The 12,646-nt window shown below is 35.5% G+C and overlaps 1 long non-coding RNA gene across 1 annotated transcript in view; it reads right to left on the reverse strand.

Annotated features, from left to right (window-relative positions):
* Positions 1-6,397: 6,397 nt before the first annotated feature.
* LOC139118690 (uncharacterized) overlaps positions 6,398-12,646 on the reverse strand; it is a 6,999-nt gene continuing 750 nt past the window's right edge. Inside the window, exons 2-4 of the long non-coding RNA XR_011548782.1 lie at positions 10,078-10,172; positions 8,816-9,020; positions 6,398-7,911 (exon numbers count right to left, since the gene is read on the reverse strand). This is a non-coding gene — a long non-coding RNA (uncharacterized lncRNA). The remainder of the gene's footprint in view (positions 7,912-8,815; positions 9,021-10,077; positions 10,173-12,646) is intronic.

The following is a 12,646-nucleotide window of genomic DNA, read 5'->3' on the forward strand; positions in this document are numbered from 1 at the left end:
TAATCTAACGAGCAGTTTCAGAAAAAATGAGTTTCGACAAAGAAAAAAGGAAAATTGCCCAAACATAAAAATATGCATATTTCATCAAGATTCCAACAAATATGGCCAAGCTTTTGAAACTTAGGTTTTGTTACAAATTGGGTTAACTTTTGTTACAAAATGAGTTAGTGTTACAAATAGGGTTGATTGTTACAAATAGGGTTGACATGTCACCCCTATTTGTAACAATCAACCCTATTAGTAACAAAAACAGTTCCAGCAAAAATGGGTTTCGACATGAAAATAGGGATGATTGTTACAAATAGGGGTGATACAGCAACGCCTAATGAGTGTTTCGTGAATTATACATTAATTAAGCAATAAACTACACCCCGACGCTATACCATGACATATCTGCAAGAGCGATAACGGGTGACTTTATGAAGTGAATTGGTCAAGATCTCGTGGTATACCTATTGCTGTCAAGGTCTATTGCTATTATACTATGATATCGAATCGAAATTCTGGCGTAAAACGTCAAAAAGACAATTATTCTCTAGCTGAGACCTCGTGCCTATTCCAATCGTTCCATTTTGCGAATATAGCTAAGTTACAGTATTTCCACGTTTCGACCAATCAGATCGCAGTATGGCGACATCAATATACTGCTATGATATAATATGAAATAATATTATGTTAACATTTCCCGAAGAAAAAAATGTACCGATTAAATTTTGCCCACAAAATTCTCTAGTGACATGTGTTGCAGGCTATGCCAGACAGCCTTCTGCTTTCCCGAGAATGAATGAATGAATAAATAAATGTATGAATGAATGGATGAATATAATTTTCATTCACCTTTTATTAAAATTGTCATCAATGCATTTATTTATTTGACTAATGACGATAGCAAAACAAATAACACACTCTAAAAATAAAACAAATTTATTGTTTTGTACAAACATGTCACCTCGTATCAAACGCTCCAAGAGCTCTCTTATGGTAAGCGTGATATCACATTGGAGCATGTGATCGGCGCTGTGTACATCAAGCGAAGGATTCTTTCATGAGTGGCAGTAAATGTAATAATCTCAATGAATGCAACATCAAGAGTAATTGTGATACCAGATATGAACTGAATATGCCCACGTGTTTTACAACAGGATCATTAATGGCAGTACACTTCACAGAATGTTGGATATCTAGTAAACAGACCAGAAAATTTTAGCATTTACTCAACAGAAAACTTGACACGCTAATGTGACGCCTGAATGGAAGAAATGTTATATGAATGACTTGTACAGATTTTGAGTTGGACAAAATTACAAACTTAGTTATCAAGCATTGAAATCGACTGCTAATGACTCGACATGTATTGATATTTATCAGACACTTTTGGACGCATGATATAATAATGTATGACATGAATTACTGCATACTTTTTTACTGTAATGAAGTTGTGTAAAACGATTGTATCTTTGACCTGTCTCATTTTAAAGTGACAAAACAACGAGCAAGGGGATGTTACGCAACATTTGCAGACCTCAGGATAATCACTAACCAAAACACAAGAACAAAGACAGATATTGTATATTCTGACAGCAGTTCAATTGAGCACACCACGCGGAGTGGAAGACAGACTTCTGATAAGACTTGACGTGTATACGGTCTACTGCGTGAGTAACTATCTCTGGCGAGAATTTATTGTATTATGTTTTTCAATATTCCTGTAAATAAACCCAATGCATACAAATATAATAGAAACCCGTGTGAGGCGTGTAATAAGAACAATCAGTATCTGTTATATCATTATATGTAGCAGGTTTCATCAACTTTCACGCACTCTCAAAGTTAAATCATTAATTACAAAACTTTATTTGTCATGGAAATGAGCTAATTATTAACTTGACAGGCCCAATGTTTCTCAGTAAAATTAAATATTTATCAGATCAATATCTGTAGAAAGTTTTATCAAATGTAATGCTGTATTTTTGGAGTAATATCACTAATTACAAATTTCATTAAATATGCAAATAAACCCTTAATCAACTCCACAGAACTAAATGCTTTACACTACAATTAGATATCTGTCGGATTAGTATCTGCAACAGATTTCATCACATTTGGGGTAGTTATTACGGAATTATATGACTAATTACAAAATGTCATAAAATATGCAAATGAGCTATTCGTTAACTTGAAACTGCCAAATGCTTGTCAGTACAATTAGATATTTATCGGATCAATATCTGTAACTGATTTTACTGACTTTAGTTCCGTAATTTCAGAGTTATATACCTAATTACAAAGTTCATTAAATATGCAAATGAACTCTTAATTAACTTGACACTACTAAGTGCTTTACACAACAGTTAGATATCAGTCAGATCAGCATCCGCAGCAGAATTCATCAAATTTGGTGCAGTTACACGGAGATATATGACTAATTATAAAACTTCATCAAATATGCAAATGAGCTATTTATTAACTTGACACTGCCTAATGCTTCTAAATATAATTAGATGTATATCAGATCAATATTTGTTGCACGTATCATCAAGTTTGGTGCAGGAATTTCAGGGTTATGTCACTAATAACAAAAGTACATTAAATATGCAAATGAGCAGATAGTTGACATGACACTCACAATATAATCATTATGTTCTGAGATTGTCATCTGTGAAAAGTTTCATGAAATTTTGTGCGTTATTTCGTGATATATGTCTACACTGTCATTACAGCCTCCATAGGGAAACCATCGGGCGGAGAAAAAATGATATTGAATAACTTCATTAATATGCAAGCCACACTAACCAAAATCTATTCAGTTCTTGCAAGTAGAATATGGTACCTGTGTACAAAATCTGATTCGAATCTGTTCAGGCGTTGTTGAGTTATCGTGTAAACAGAAAGACGCACACACATACTAACACATACACACACACACACGGACAGATAGACAGACATCGCTAAGACATTAGCCCACGTGTGAACGAGTGAGCTAAAAATGCACCGATAAATATAATATCACCCACAAATGTAACAAAAATCAACCATAAATATAATAAAAGCACCAACAAAAATTGTATTAAATGGTAACCATATTACAAAAACACCAATAAATGTAATATTTATAAGCTATAAATGTAATAAATCTATATTGTCATCTCAATGATGCATGTCACATCACACGAGTGAAAGATTTTGTATGATGCGACCTGCATCCTCACTCGGTGGCAATGAAGCCAAATCAAGCTGTTATACAGTCAGATAGCTATTTATTTATCACATCAAAGTTTTAAAAAAATAAAAACAAAAGTTTCACTTACAGGACAGTTAGTGTATCTTTTCCCATAATTCCGCTAAATTAGGAACGTTGATATATATAATGTTTATAGAGGCCTTCAAATAGAGAAAATCTGGCGTCTGCATGACTATTACATGCTGGATATAGCCTTTTGATGGACAAGCGATGATTTTGCGCAGTTCGTGATACTCTGACCGTTTCTGTAGCCTCAGAGTTGTTGGACTTGAGTTGGGGAACGCCGGCGTGCGGCAGAGATTGGTGATGGCAGTTTTTCGGGTACTGTGTTTCATTTTCTTGAGAGTGATGCCAGCTTAACTGGTCATCATTCGGGCATCAATTTTAGTCCTCATGGACATCGTCCGGGGGGACTTAAAGGTTTTGTCATGTCACTGCGTCCCTGCAAGCGCGCGTGCGTCCGTTCGTTCACGCAAATGTCTCAGAGATGCCTGAAACGATTTCATTCAAACTTGGTACAAGGATTAGTCATGGTATCTTACACATACACGTTGATTTGTTTTGTGATCTTATCCAATATGGCTGTGTGACGGGAATTTTATTAAAAAGGGGGGCCTACGTCATTGACAATATCTTTTGAAAAAGAGCTGTGTTTCTAGAGCGACAGCACTAAATTTCATGAAACTTTGTAAAGATATTAGTCTCACAGAGCGCTGGTAGCACAAAATGAGATATAGCAGTATTGTATCAATTAATTGCTAATTTGCATATTTCTTGACTTTTCATAATGAGTGAGACATGCCTAGAAATGCTGCATCAAATTTGATTAAACGTGGCACACATGTTGATCTTTCTCAGTAGTGTAATGGTGTGCATAGATATGTAGAAATATCATGTAAATTAAGTGCTGATTTGCACATTTAATGAATTTTTGTGATCACGCAGATATGTCAAGAAATGTTTCTTCAAATTTCATGAAACTTGGTACAGATGTGGACTTACATTGCTTTAACATTTGAATGAAGACTTATATCAGTGTCGTTCAAATTTATCCGTAATTTGCTTATTTGATGAACTTTCCTAATTAGTGGGCTTTGTCCAGAAATGCTGCTTCAAATTTGATGAAACTTGATAGAGATGTTTATCATTTGGTACTGTAATATTCTGTGAAAAAATTAAGCAGTATCATGTCTATTGATTGCTAATTCGCATATTCTATGAACTTTCATAAAATAGTATGATAAGTCCAGAAATACTGCATCAAAGATGATGAAACTTAGTACAGATGTTCATCTTCCAGTAATTGACATGCAAAGATTCAAAGATATGTAGTAGTATCATTTCAATTAACTGCTGATTTGCATATGTCATTAATTTTCATAATTAGGCTGATTTGTCCAGATACGGTCCATCAAATTTCACAAAACTTGGCGAAAATGTTGAGCTCACATCGCTTTAACATTGAATAAAGACACTATACAGTGTCATGATAATTAATTTTAATTTACATATTTAATGAACTTTCCTAATTAGAGTGATATGTCCAGAAATACTTCATCAAATCTGATGGAACTTTGCACATATGTTGATCTCACTGTGCTGTAATACAATTCACTGACACTTTAGTGGTATCGTTATGATATGTGGTACACGTGATAATGTGTCAGTAATATAATACACCCGTGGCCACGTGAGTGTTGAGCAAGGCTACTTGATACAGACAGAAATTCTGCTTGTATCAAGACAAAACAGGCTCTGCCAAGGGCTGTAAATGAGAGCTTATGATTGGCACCCCGTGTTAAAAAATTGAGACTCAAAATACCACTTCCATTCATGGAAGCCTTTATTCGATAATTAGTTTGTTGAGGTAACACACTTTATGAGCTCACTGCTATAGCATCAAGTAAAATTGTATGTCCAATACAGACAGTCTGTCTGGGGAAATTTAAAGCCGCCATTCTCTATCCCAGGTTCGGGAATTAGTGGGTACTCCACCCTGTAAACATAGTATCGTTTTCATTGTTTTGCGTCAAACACCGCTATATTAGTACGTTTTGGCATGAGGTGTTTTCACCATACTTGGTGCGTTCGAGTTACAGATTTCACCGATTCCAGCAGTGTGTCGCTTGGCGCCGGATGCGGACAGTGTCCTCGACCATCTCCCCCATACCGTCTATGCCTCGATCCACAAAATTACAAGTCAATATACTGGTATGCAAAAGAAAAAACGATCTGCATCATTCGAATATCTAAAAATCTTCGAACAAATGTTTTATTAAATTTGGAAACATCGGTGTCGAAATAATATAAAATGAGTATTTTCTGAAGATTGAACCGTGATCCTGACGTACTCAACCAGCAAACGTTAAACTTTTATGAGGCCAAGATGGCAGTCGGAAGTCAGAAAACAAGTCCAGATCATCGTGTATTACATTGTTTGCCAATTTGTGTTGCGAGACTTCGCTTTCATTGGAACCAAAAAAGTACAAAAATTAGATGCATTTCGAAAACTCGGACAGGAAATCTCATAAATTTCTCAGACGTAATAAACTTTGATCGATATGCAGCGGAACTGCATCGCGTCGGTTATGCATAAGATGGCACTTGCTCACGTGGATACGTACGCTCAAAGTAACGTCGGACCGAAACAGAGGAAGTCAAATCATCCTTTTTTATAGCGCCATGGTCAAATAAACATTTGGTCTATTAGTACTCTCATGAAGGTACAAACGACACTCCATAGGAAACTATACACGGATACCGTACCGCTTTACACTTCTGTGCCGGGGTATTGAATATTGTTTGATTTGTCATTCTGAGTTTAGCATAATTAGTTTAGCAATGACGAAACGTCTATCTGACTCCGACTCTGTCGGAAGTATTGGGATATCCTTGACCGGACCATGGAGGTAGCAGAGACCGGACACATGCTTGGCGTGATGAGCGATTTTTGGCCCGAAAACAGCATCTGATGCAGGCCGATGCCCATTGGTTATAAATACCCGATAACATGATGTGCCATTTTGCTTGACTTTTGTTGTCCGATCGTTATATCCAAATTTGTCCGGCGTACCATACACATTTGCCATCGTTGGGAAGCCACAAAAGTTGGAGAACTGTGAAGAAACTAATGCGCACGTCTTTCGACACTTGAAATATTGACACATATTTTGTTTATTTCAGTCACCATCAGCAGATAAGGCGAATGCTAATTGACATTAGGTACACATCAAGCTGACTCGTGTCTTACTTTGCACGAGGTTTGATTGACAGTGGTATTCAAATCCTAATCGGCGTCCCCTGGGTCGACGTTCTCACTGGCTACGCACAATTACTCACTAAATTGTCCCGAAAACTTATCGGTTTGAAAAATATGGAGTCGTTATGTATTGATCAGGTATTAGCTTGCTGTAGAGCATTTGCATTTCAGAAATTGTCATAAAAAACACGCAAAAAACCGCAATCTGTGGAGCTCTCAGTTCAAACTACTCGCACGGCGTCTCTTTGCATAATTAGCGTCTTTTCATTCAATCGGGTATTTATAACCAATAGGCGTCTTTAAATAAACAAGACTTGTACATGGACCAGTGCATATGCTAATGTTACATTGTATCTCTATCTTGAACACAGGGTGCAAATCGTAAACTCTCATTTATCACCCCAAATAAAGCTAGTTTTGCCTTTGTACAGGAAGAATTTCTGTCTGTATCAAGTAGCGTTGATCAACACTAAAGTGGCCACTAACAGTTGTACAGAAAGTTTGAAAATGATCGAACAAACAGCACTTGCATGAATTGACACGGAAATAGTAAAGAGAATGTGATTGGTATTTGAAAACAGTGAATAATTAAGCAATAAAGCACACCTAGCGATGGTATACCACGAGATTTTGACCAGTTCATGACATATATGCACGAGCGCTAGCGAGTGCATATACACCCGGGCCTGTTTTGTCTTTATACAAGCAGAATTTCTGTCTGTATCAAGTAACCTTCATCAAGACTAAAGTTGCCATGGGTGTAGAATGCAAAAATGTTTGCCAACATTCTGTCGATCAATTACTCATAGACTTATTTATTGACTTTTTTATTTAGGGTGGAGTCCACCTTGGTTTTTACGTTAATGGAACTCATTTTTAATCATAGACCAAATTAATGAACAGGACACTATCCGCTCCAAGAACTTGGATCAAAGTACCCATTGACAAGGGGGTCCTGTGTCATCAACGATGACTTGTTAACTTTATATTGCCCTCCGATAGTTGATTGTGAGATAAACTGGGTTTCCAATTTGCTCATTTCGTTTTTTCAAGGACGTGCGCAATGGCGATACGTTTCGCTCGAGCAAGTATCCACCTCATCTGCAGGTAAATTGTGTTACCCTAAAAAGAGAAAACCAATCTGACTAGACGACAAACAAGCCTAGAGAGTAACCTACAGTGTGAGTTAAATTGAAGGTACAAATGACCCAACGTTTGAGTTTTTGATACTGACTATTGTTTGACTTGTTGTTCCTTGCATGAGAAGTTGGAATATTATAGCATCGTTCCAAAATGATAAATTAAAAGTGGTACATGACATCTTCATAGCCTGTCATTTGCTCCTCGTACACCTTATCGAATGCTTCGCTCTGTGCAACGGTAAAAATGTTCTTCCAACCGCCGACTTGACCTGAAAGAGAGAGAGAGAGAGAGAGAGAGAGAGAGAGAGAGAGAGAGAGAGAGAGAGAATATTATATAGAGGCCAACAACAATGTGCAGTGTATGCTTTTGTTTGGCGTTTTTAGTGTGTGATTTATAGATATAATTTGTTTGAAGCGTTTGTCTCTCTTCGTGGTAAACTCTGGATTTCAAATTAGACCACCATAGCATCTTTTAGTTGACATATTCAGGGAAATCGCTACCTTTGAGCAATAATCATACGTGGCGGGGTACATGTTATGCCCGAGGTACAAATCTAAACGTTCTGTTTCTAAAACCCACTCGAAAAGAATTAGGTGTACAGACTTTGTATTTGCCAATCCCGGGACGTCGACAATGGCTGACATTTTTTTAACCCACTGATACCGTTGACATATTGATCGTATGTGTTTTTTAAGATACCATTGATCACGATATATATATATATATATATATATATATATATATATATATATATATATATATATATATATATATATATATATATACACACACATATATATAATATATATATATATATATATATATATATATATATATATATATATATATATATATATATATATATATATATAATATATATATATATATATATATATATCCCGGGACGACGACAATGGCTGACATTTTTTTAACCCACTGATATCGTTGACATATTGATCGTATCTGTTTGTTAAGATACCATTGATCACGATATATATATATATATATATATATATATATATATATATATATATATATATATATATATATATATATATATATGTATGTATGTATGTATGTATGTATGTATGTATGTATGTATGTATGTATGTATGTATGTATATATAATATTATATGTTTATATATATAAACCGTAGAGCGTATAATCCTACCTTTTCTTTGCCACGCTAAATGTATTTTTTTCCCGTCTCCCTTATTTCTTTTACCTTCCGGGAAAAGGAACTCCGGATTCACCGCCCTTTCATTCCTCTCCTTCATTACCTGGAAACTCGTTGCATGCACCACGGCATCCAATTGGTCCTCGTTGAGTGGTCGACCGATGAAATCAGCGATAACCTTAATTGCTTGCTTCGAATTCTGATCAAACATGTTGATGCAGAGAGAGAGAGAGAGAGAGAGAGAGAGAGAGAGAGAGAGAGAGAGAGAGAGAGAGAGATGTATTAATTTCCATGTGTTCAGTCAGTGTTCACTGCCACCGCAGCTTATCTGTGTAAAAGTATACATCTTAATAAAACGGCCCATTTGAATCATCTATTATGAAAAAAAATTATATTATATAGGGTTAAGACTTATAAAGTGCTATATTATCGTAAAATTAGCAGCCAACATATTATTTTTAAAAATTGAAAACACTCAGTGAACTTTCAACATTGTTTCAAAGTGTTCAAAGCAAGGAAGTCTCCATTTCGACAAACTGATAAGGAGAACAGCTTTTTGTTGATATTACCAGCGGTTTATATCCAGAGTATTTTTTAATGAAATTGAGGTTCTGTGTCTCATATTTGGACATTACGACGACGACAAATGCTGATTATGATGGTGTCGACGACGACGACAACGTGATGGCAGCAGTGGCAGTGATGCTTTTGACCTACTGTTTTTGCTTATCTGAGATTTTCTCGCAAGAATTATAAAACGAACTTTCAACATTGACTGCACAAATGACATGTCAAAAATGAAGTTATTATTCGCGAAACGAGTAGATGATTGTCAAAGTTGAGACAACTTCTATAGTTCTTTAATTTTCGAAGATCATTTTTTCGACCTAACACCGTTTTTTTGCAGATTGGATACTGTGTCGTCATATTACAACTCACTTGAATGTATGTCATCACGTCAAAGCCGAACTAACTAATCAAAATCATTCCATGATTTACAACGAAAAATACGCATGGATGATGTTCCGCGAAGAATGTTTGTTCGCAAGTGCGCTTGCAATGATAAGAAGCCTTCAAAGATTATTCGTCAACATGACCGCATTTGCTGAATGAAACCCGGTAAAAGTAGTTGCTCGTAGATGGCCACCATCCTCTCTGTTTGTAGAATAAAACGCATACGACGTCAAGGAAATCTCACAGAACCGATTACAAGACTCATTCATTTGATATTAAGAATCTTTAAGATAGACACTAACCGCTTTTATGTCTTCAAACTTCAACCACAGCATCCAAGGTTCGTCTTTGTACTTGGACCATTTTTTGTAAAACTCCCAAAAAGCACCGCAAACACCTACGGCAAAACGAAAGGGTGCAAGTTTATCACATACAGTTTTATCAAGTTGCAGACCCTAAGGTTTTAAGGTTTTACTTAATGCTGAAGCACAGCGTTATACATAATAATACAAATTACTTCAAGTAACGAAGCTATAATATAAGTTACGTAAGTTTCATGCATCCTGCAATCATCAGACACATGAAGTGAAAGGATTCTTAACCCCACACTCTCTTTTATATCTTTGGGATGTTCTATTTGTATGTTGTTTTAAAATTTTATACTCAACATTTGTTTTGGTGGCGACATTTTGAAACCAACTCAGAGCGTTTGTTAACAGCGTAGATTTTACAGCCTTGATAATGTGCAGCTTTCCTGATATACAAAGATTGCATCGCTTGCTTATGTTAGAGTAGCTCGATGCTTTGTCAATAATTGACCACGAAATGTCAAAAACTTGTAGGCCGTGGGCTAGAGGGGGTCTACGGTGCACCCACACGATAACAAACCTGTATTTTTCAGAAGCCTTGGGATCCCTAGAATATGAAATGAATTTTAACAGAAAAAAATATACGGACGCAATAGCTGTTATGGTCATGTTTTGAAGGGTACCGCAAAATCACCATTTTCCAACCAAAATGCATTTTCGTCAAATCTGTCTTCTTGTAAGTCATGCGCTGAGCTTATTTTTTAACATAACCTCACTTGTTTGGTCTATCATTAGAAAGGGAATATATTCGTATTTAAGATGAAATATTGTAACGAGCAATATCTTCTACATTTTTTGTGAAATATGACCAAAACTTACCCAATACACCAAACTTTAACATTGCAAATTACAGTAAATCTCAAATTCTACCAATTTTTTAGCTTGGCATAATAAAAAATGCAATGCATTGTATTAAATCTATTTTATTTATACAGGGACATGTCAGAAATATGAAATAGACCTTTAACAGAAAAAATATTGGGACTCTACAGCTGTAACAGTCATATTTTGAAGGGTACCGCAAAATCACAGTGTTGCAGATTTGCATGCATTTTTTGCATGCATTTTTGTTAAACTTGTCTTCATATAGGTCATCTGCTGAGCTTGATTTTGAATATAACCTCATTTGTTAGGTATCATTATAAAGATAATTTACTAATCTTTAAAATGACATATTGTAACATGCAATATCTGGTATAGTATTCATGATATATGACCAAAACTTACCCCATACCCCAAAGTTTACATTGAAAATTGCCGTCATAGCTAAAACCAAATTCTACAAATTTTTTAGCTAGACACAAAAAATCTGGCCGTTTTTGCTATTAAATCTGTTTTATTTGGTACAGGGACATGTCAGAAATATGAAATAGACTTTTAACAGAAAAATATTGGGACTCTACAGCTGTAACAGTCATATTTTGAAGGGTACCGCAAAATCACAGTGTTGCAGATTTGCATGCATTTTTGTTAAACCTGTCTTCATATAGGTCGTCTGCTGAGTTTGATTTTGAATATAACAGGTATCATTAGAAAGATAATTTACTAATCTTAAAAATGATATATTGTAACATGCAATATCTGCTATAGTATTCATGACATATGACCAAACTTACCCATACCCCAAGTTTACATTGAAAATTGCCGTCATAGCTAAAACCAAATTGTACAAACTTTTTAGCTAGACACAAAAAATCTGGCCGTTTTTGCTATTAAATTTGTTTTATTTGGTACAGGGACATGTCAGAAATATGAAATAGACTTGAATAGAAAAAATATTGGGACTCTACAGCTGTAACAGTCATATTTTGAAGGGTACCGCAAATCCCAGTGTTGCAGATTATAAATTTTGGGGTATTGGGTAAGTTTTGGTCATATATCACAATATGTCATCTTAAAAACGAATATATCCCCTTTCTAATGATATACCAAACAAGTGAGATTATTCAAAAAAATAAGCTAAGCGCATGACTTACAAGAAGACAGATTTGGCGAAAATGCATTTTGGTTGGAAAATGGTGATTTTGCGGTACCCTTCAAAACATGACCATAGCAGCTATTGCGTCCCTATAGTTTTTCTGTTAAAATTCCATTTCGTATTCTAGGGATCCCAAGGCTTCTGAAAATACAGGTTTGTTATCCTGTGGGGGGGGGGGGGGAAGATGCACTTAGACTCCCTCTAACCCACGGACTATTGGTCCTTGCATTTTAAGTTCCATACAAATTTTGAGAGTTCTGTGCTTTTTGGTATTAAAATAAAGACGATTGAAACTAATTTGGGATAATTGGATTTTGATATTTTGCAAATTTCTCAAAAGTGTTAGCAGTCATAAAGCTGAATGTTGCAATATCGCAAAATACTCATAAAAAACAAGTGTGTCATATAAAAAGAAAAGCAGATGAGATAACATTTGTACATTAAATGGACATTACTTCACTATCCAATTATCCAAAATTAGTTCCTATCGTGTTTATAGTCAAATCGCATAATGGAAGAGTAATC

Source organism: Ptychodera flava, chromosome 19 (genome assembly GCF_041260155.1).
Source record: "Ptychodera flava strain L36383 chromosome 19, AS_Pfla_20210202, whole genome shotgun sequence".
Taxonomy (NCBI): Eukaryota; Metazoa; Hemichordata; class Enteropneusta; family Ptychoderidae; genus Ptychodera; species Ptychodera flava.